General features: G+C 38.3%; 1 pseudogene; it reads right to left on the bottom strand.

Moving 5' to 3' along the window:
- Nucleotides 1-210: 210 nt before the first annotated feature.
- Nucleotides 211-7,154, bottom strand: LOC102821672 (annotated as a pseudogene).
- Between the last annotated feature and the right edge of the window lie 1,301 nt (nucleotides 7,155-8,455).

Here is an 8,455-nt window from a genome sequence, read left to right as displayed (position 1 = left end):
TCTCTGCTGGAACAGGGAATTTAAGATCAGAACAAGGACTCAAGGGGGCCGCGGAGGGCAAGGATGGGCTAATTCCACAGCCTCACAGTATGTTGATAGCAATAGAGACGCATTCAGACACCCGTTGCAGAAATGGAAGTCAGGGGTTCTTGAATCAGAAAACGGAGTATGAACAATCTTGTATCACTCAGTCCCACACAAGGCTGTTGTTCACACTATAGAAGGAGTAAGTGACGAATCCGAGCCCTGAGCACTGTCATCCTCACTGCTTGCAGTTGGTGTGCAGCTTGCTTCTTTTCCACCTGAGCTCCTCTTCCTCCACATCGCAGCTACAACAGACCCAGCTCCCAGGATCACAACTCCAATGACTCCCTCAGTGGGGCTGGTGGTCTGGAAAGGCAGCTTTCATCTCAGGGCTCGGGGCTCGGGAAGCCCTTCATGCTGCACATGGCACGTGTATCTCTGTTCCTCTCCTGAGGGAACCACCATGGCTTCCCACTTCTAGAAGCTCCCATTCCCCGATGGCCTGGTCTCCACAAGTTCTGTGTCCTGGGTCTGTTCCTCTCTGTCCAGCTTCTAGGTTAAGGGTGATCACTGCAGGATAGAATCCCAGAGCCCAGAACTCAGTGTGACCTGACGTTCAGAGATGGGGTGGTAAGTCACATGTGCATTTGCGGGCTCTGTGCGCAATAGTGACTCCTTCCCCATCTCCAGGTATCTATGGATCCACTCCAGGAAACTGCCCTCCATATAGTAGGTCTTGTAGCGCTTTGCCAAACCAGTCTCCTCCCATTGGTGCTTCGTGATCTGAGCAGCTGTGACTGCCGCCATCCAAGTATGCAGGTCCTCATTCAGGGCGATGTAATTCACACCTTCATAAACTCGCTGATTGTACCCACGGAGGAGGTGGACATCTGGACCCACGTCGCAGCCATACATACCCTGGTAGGTGTGAGACTCTCCACAGCAGTTTTTATACAACAATTTCTACACAAGTGGTTAGTGGCATTGATTGTATTCTTCACAATATGTGAACATTCTCATTAGTTCCCTTATGATTGTCTCATTGTTAGATTCATGAAGGTAGAGCTGATAAGAATTGCTAATATATGTATGATGTGAAACAAAGTGGTTTGAACAACTGGCCACATAGAGGTTATGTTTATTTAGACAGGGAAGGAATAATTTGTGGGCAGTTTGGTTATGCACAAATTATGTTAGGGGTGTCTATTGGTCCTCAAAATTGGAAAAATATGCAATAGGCTTTTAGATAAATAAGTCTAGGGTAGGGTAGCGTAGTGGTTACGAATCGGGCTGTGAACCTTAAGGTCAGCGGTTCGAAACTACCAGCTGCTCCGCGGGAGAAAGATGAGGCTTTCTACTCCCGTAAGGATTTACACCCTCGGAAACCCTGTACAGGGTCGCTATGGGTTGGAACTGACTCGACGGCACTTAACAACAACAACAACAAGGGTTCAAGTAAATTATCAAAGATAGCAGTTTGAACATGAACATAAATTATCATACAGTCTGGAGTTCAAAGTCCTCTCTAGGCTAATGTCAAGGTGTTAGTGGAACTGTAACTATATTCCTTCTGGAAATTCTGGGACAGAATCTGTCTCTTTGCCATTTCCAACTTTTGGAAGTTGCTTGCACTCCTCTTTCCATTGCCTCATCTATCTTCAAAGTCAGCAATGAGAGATTATCCTTCTCATACTACGTATCTTTGGTTCTTCCTCTGTTTCCACCAACTTTCAAGAACCTTCTTAATCACATTGGCTCCCTCGAGTTTCCAGAATAATCTCTCTATTTTAAAATCATCTGTAACTATCTAATTCCATTTCTAACATTAATTTGCTATGACATACAACCTAACATATTTACAGGTCCCAGGATATAGAACTTGGTTATCAATATACCCACTGCTGTCAAGTCAATTTCAAATCATAGAAACTCACTAGCACAAACTAGAACTGCCCCAGATGGTTTCCAAGGGTGTAATCTTTATGGAAATTGACCGCCACATCTTTCTCCATGGAGTATCTGGTAGATTTGAACTACAGAACTTTTGGTTAGCATCCAAGTACTTAACCACTGTGTTACCAGTACTCCTTGGCATCAATGTATCTTACACTAATTTCCATAGCAGGTGCTTTGCTTATTGCTACAAAACCAGCAAGATAAAAGGTGATTATCCTAATTGTTTGCACAGTCAATAAGTGGGTCAAAAATTGTTGCAACAAAATCACAGAAACCTTTTTTTAAAACAAAAGATTCAACATGTAAGATAAATTGTTATCCTCTATCTAGCTCTATACATGTTAGTTTTCCACGCCTCTAATCCTGCCCCAAAGAATTCTGTGCTCTTTGATTTACAGTATGTTAAAATAGCAGTTTTAGCATCCTTGAGAGAAAAAAATTATGTTCCTTTTAAATGTTCTCTGAGTTTTGGAAACAAAAAGACTTCTGATGGTGAAAGATCAGTACTGTAAATGCAGTAAGGTTTCTTGATGAAATTTTCATAGAACAGCCCTTGCTACCCTGAAAGAATAAGCAGGTGTATTGTTGTGATGGAGTAAACATTTTTGGCCTTTTTCTTACCAATGCAGTTTTCAATTTAAGTAACATTTCTTCTTAAAAAGCTCCTATGATCGTCATATGTTCTTTGAGAAAATCTATCAAGATTACCAAAACTAAACCAAACCAAATCCAGTGCCAATGAGCGGTTTCTGACTCATAGAGACACTACAAGGGTTCCTGAGTCTGTAAATTTTTACCAAAGTAGAAAGTCTCATCATTCTCCAGAGGAGTGAATGGTGGGTTTGAAATGCCAGTCTTATAATTAGCAGTCCAGTGGTTATCCTCTTTTGAATGACAAAATACCAGTTGCCATAACATTCTGAATTAACCTCTCTGCCTTGAATTTAACTGTTGTTGTTAAGTGCCATAGAGTTGGTTCCAACCCATAGCTACCCTGTATGGAGTTTCTGAGGAGCAGCTGGTGAGTTTGAATAGCTAACCTTGCAGTTCAAACAGCTTTGCAGTCTGACACACTAACCCACAGTGCCATACCAGGAGTCCTAAATTTAACTAGCCACTCCTAAACCATTGTTTGAACCTTGCTCTCTGAATCATATTGGAACATCCAAAACTTGTCCCTGGTTAGGATTTGTTTCACAAAATTGTCTTTTTTAGCTTCAACTTTGCTTAAGTTATCTATTTGAACTAGCTGATCTTCATGCAACACTTTTGACACACACCCTTTGTTGGAAGGTACCCTAAGGAGACCAAGACAATTGTATTACTGAGAAAAATTGTCTACAACCATTCACTGATTGCCAAGACATGTTTAAACACAATTTATTTGGAATAAACCCATGAATGTATGAACTGGAATCCTAGTAGCAATTTTTTTGAGTTACGCTTATATTGATTGCAAGAGTCTGAGGGCTCAATATGTTTGTCTGTGTATGTATATGTGGCAGTAGTATAATGAAGTATAACGAAAGTTGAAAATGGAGCTTTAATCTTTTCAAGTTGTTTAAGTTTATTAGCACATTTTGATTATTTAAATAAAAATATATTTGAACATAGATAAATAATAGAAATATGTGTTATTTCCAAGAATGAGTTTATTAGGGAGTTTTGCTATCTTCTTGTTAATTATGGATACTTACTGAGTGTTTTTCAATGATGACATATTCTTTTTTTTCTCCAATTTTAAGTTTTTATTGTGAATTGAGTGATAGTTTATATAGGAGAACATTGGTTTTACACCTTCGTTTCGTTGCAATGATTACAATCTCTTCTGTGCATCATCATTTAATATTATTTGCTTCTATTCCCTCTGAGTTTTTTTTTTTTTTGGGGGGGGGGGTGGGGGTGGGAGGGGGGGGGGGAGTGATGAACACAAAAACACTCAGGAATATATAATAATTTAAACAACCAAAGGGCACATTCTGCAAGCCAGAACTCAATCTTTCTCTTTCCATGAATCTAGAGTCCTCAGCTACTCCCTCTCTCCATGTCCTCATCTCTGCCTCTATCTCTGGTGTCACTGCTTCTCTGGATAAGGTCCTGCATTCCACTCATGCTCATCTCCCTTGATGGTCTTAGGGTCCTTTGTTTCTGTACTGTAAGATTAACTACTCCCCCATTTTTGTTACAAAACTGATGACATATTCTTTTAACATAACTTGGGATCCCTAAATATTTTCCATCACTTTGAATTTTCTATTTAATTTTCTGAATTTCATTACTGTTTTTGCCATATAGAATAACATAGCAGAAATACGCACCTGTCTTGGTGAGTGAATTATACTTAAAATGGTGCTTAGAAGCTTAGAATACAGTTAAAACTAAATGATCTTCTTGTCCTGAGGAAACCAAGTGAGTTTGCAGTGATCTTAGAAAGCTGACCCTCAACTATGACCAAATCTTCTTTTAGTGGGAACCTTGGTTGTCACAATGAGACTAAACTCTCATTACCACCATTAAAGAAAGAAAACTGAATGGCTTTCTTAATGCAGTTGGTATAGTTATTGCTGTTAGGTACCTCTAGTAGGCTTCTATTCACACAGACACTATGCACAATACAATGAAGCACTACCAGGCCCATTGCTTCTACTACTATGTCAATTCATCTCATTGGAAGTCTTCTTTATCTTTCACCTTCTGTTTAACCAAGTGATATGTCCCTCCTAACAACATGTTCAAACTATTAAGACAATGTCTCACTATGCTCAATTCTTTGGAGCACTCTGGCTATATTTCTTCCCAGACAGGTTTGTTTATTTTTCTGGCAGTACATGCTACTTTCAATATTCTTTGCCAATACCATAACTCAAATATATCAGTTTTTCTCTGATCTTCATTTTTCATTGTCCAACTTTCACATACATATGAAGTGATTGAAAATGCCATGGTTTGGGTTAGGCACACGTTTGCTGTCACATAGGAAGTGACATCTTTGCTCTTCAATAGCTTAAAGAGGTCTTTTGCAGTAGAGTTGCCTAATACAATATGCTGTTTGATTTATTTTGATAGAGTAGTAAAATGAAAATAATTTTTTAAATCTTCTACATCTCTAAGTTGTTTCCTTAAATTGTCAAACACTTACATGAAAATTGTGTAGCCTTCGGTATGAATTACATCTCAATGTAAAGAAAACAAAAATCCTCACCACTGGACCAATAAACAACATTCTTATCAATGGAGAAAAGATTGAAGTTGTCAAGGACTTCATTCTTATTGGATCAACTATCAACACTCATGGAAACAGCAGTCAAGAAATCAAAAGACTTGTTGCATTAGGCAAATTTGCTGCACAAGACCATTTAAAGTGTTCAAGAGCAAAGATGTCAGCTTGAGAACTAAGATGTGCCTTACCCAAGCCATGGTATTTTCAATAACCTCATATGCATGTGAAAGCTGGACAGTGAATAAGGAAGACTGTAGAATAATTGATGCTTTTAAGTTATGGTGTTGGAGGAGAATATTTAAAGTGCCAAGGACTGCCAAAAGAACCAACAGATTTGTTTTGGAAGAAGTGCAGCCAGAGTGCTGCTTGGAGGGCAAGATGGCCAAACTTTGTCTCTCATACTTCAGGCATATTGTCAGCAGGGACCAGTCGCTGGAAAAGGATATCATGCTTGGTAAGGTGGAGGGTCACAGAAAAAAGAGGAAGACCCCCAACGACATGGATTGGCCAAGGGGCAACATCGATGGCCTCAAGCGTGGCAACAGTAGTGAGGTTGGCCCAGGATCGGGCAGTGTTTCATGCTGCATAAAGTCACTATGAGTCAGTACCGACTCAATGGCACCTAACAACAACAAACAAAGTATGTATGACTATTGTCAAGTCATTAAATTTCTTTCTGTTACCAGAAAGAGTTTTTGTGTTTGTTTGCTTAATCATCACTTAAAATTGTATTGACGATTTCAGGTCATTTTCATAATAATACCAGTAACAAATAAAAGAGGTGAGGAGATCCCAGAATGAAATGCAAACTTCAATAAGAAAATCTAACCGTGTAACACTGTATGAAACAACTTCATCAAAGGCAGTCCTGACCTAAGTTATCTTGGAAATGAGTAGAGTTTGTAAAACCAGAAGCAAAATTAATTACACATAACTCTGGATCCTAGTTAATAAAGTTGTTTCCCATGTGTTTACAGGTTAACAATTCTGATAGTGCTATACCAGCATATTGGAATGGAACAGATAAATAAATGGATGGTAAGATGGTGTGAGTCAGACTTGTCAATGTTGGAATGCGAATTTGCAGATAAAAAAGGGAAAAGAGGCTACTTTAATCCATGCATTAATGTGTTTTAAAATTTGGGGATATCAGTGTAAATTTATGTTTAACTTGAGACACAAGCAGATGGTAGCATGTTGTTGTTGTTAAGAGCTATTGAGTCAGTTCTGACTCTTGCTGAACTTGTATAAGGTTTCCCAGGAGTGACTGGTGAGTGTGAACCACTGATCTTGCTGTTCAAACTGACCTTGTGGTCCAGTGTTTATCCTATAGCACCACACCAGGATTTTATGTACATATATATAATATGCATGTGTGTATACATGTATGTTTATGTGTGTGTGTGTACACAGACTTGTATAAGCACATATATTATTTTGCTATGTCAGCTGATACATCTTAAAATAAATGGTACTATAGTTTAACAAGAAAATCTATAGCCCAGATATCGATGCCTGATACAATTCTGTAATGAAATTACAGTCCCTTATTGATATGGAACTGCAGGTTAATGCACTAGACTGTAAGGTTGGTTTGAACCATAAGGTCAGTGGTTCAAGCTCACCAGGCACTCCTTGGAAACCCTATACAGGGTCACTATGAGTTGGATTGTCATCCAAACCAACTCAATGGCATTTAACAACAAAAAACAATAACAGGCCTGGGGCAGTAAATGCCTCAGGTAAATTTGGAGCATCTTATAGAGCCAGAATTTAAAGAAAAAAAAAAAAAAAAAACTCTTAAAGAAAGCATTCTGTATAACACACACAAATACACTGAGTAGGTTAAGGGGGCAGAGGAGTCTGGAAAGAGGGAGGAGTGAGTAACTTTATAGTGGAGACAACTGACCAATCTTACCTCATCCAGGTGAACAAGGGAAACTTCAGCAGGCATAAATAAATCATATTGATAATGATGATGGTGGTGGCTATGTGCCGAGGAGTAAGTTCCAACTCATAGCAACCCTGTATACGATTTCCAAGGCTGTAAATCATTACAGAAGCAGAAAGCCTCATCTTTTCCTACAAAATAGCTAGTAGTTTCAAAGCACTGACCTTGAGATTAGCAACCTGATTCATAACCACTATGCTATCAGAGCTCCTTCACATTGATAGTATACACTCTTAATACGATGTGATAAAAATGGTACTTTAATTCCCTTCTCTTTTCCCATCAACTTTGTAACTTTAGCATGACCATGAGAAAAAAATACCACAATCTGAAAAAGAAGCATCCTACAAAATAACTGAACAGAACTCCTCGGAATGGTTTCCTGTCTTGGATTAGTAATTATGCCAATGATCCCATGTTCCCAAGGGATTACTGAAGTTAAAGAGTGGACTATTTAATGTGTTTGTCATGTGTCTAGTTTCTTTCAACTTGTCTTGTCCAAATTGGAAAATAACAATATCTACTCTGCATACATGGTTAGTAGTTAAATTATTTTCACTACTTAGCAAGATATGATCTTTCTTTTGCAGTGAAAGTTCTTAAAGGTATTCAAATCATGTAATAAATTGAGAGATCAATTTGTTATCATTAAAGTGGTAGTGTACACTAGAATAATCTTCAAAATGAAGGCCAAATGTGGCTACAGGATGCTATACATTTGTAGAGGCCAGTCTTTTGAACAGTCAGGTGAGATAATTGAGTCATCACATTATACTGAGATGTTGTTGTTGTTAAGTGCCATTGAGTCAACCCTGACCCATAGTGAACCTGTATAGGGTTTCCAAGGAGCAGCTGGTGAGTATGAACCATCTACCTTGTAGTTCAAATGACTTTGCAGTGTGACACATTGGCTCACAGTAACACACCAGGACTATCAACTTGAAATAAAATAAAATAAAATAAAATAAAAGCTATTTGCTCTGCTTTCTCACTTTAGAATATATTTATATAACAAGATCTGATCTTTGTACAGTTTATTAGTAGTAAGAATAGAATTAAGTATGCATTAAAGAATAATCATTTTTAATTTATGAGCATTTTATTTAAAGACAGACTTTCAAGAGTTTTGGTCTATCAGAACATTGAATTAGCAATTGAGAACAATCTCAATAAAGATTTAAAGAAATGACAGTGATGAATGGATGCTTCAAATGACAGTGAATCCATCTTGCTTAGAATCTAACCAAAACTGACAAGTGGAAAGTACATCTTTCTGCTAGAAAATCTAGAAAGCAGAATTTCAT

This window comes from Chrysochloris asiatica, unplaced genomic scaffold (genome assembly GCF_000296735.1).
Source record: "Chrysochloris asiatica unplaced genomic scaffold, ChrAsi1.0 scaffold00049, whole genome shotgun sequence".
NCBI classification, from domain to species: domain Eukaryota; kingdom Metazoa; phylum Chordata; class Mammalia; order Afrosoricida; family Chrysochloridae; genus Chrysochloris; species Chrysochloris asiatica.
Note: the sequence above shows the minus strand (reverse complement) of the source record. Positions and strands in the feature narration are given on the sequence as shown.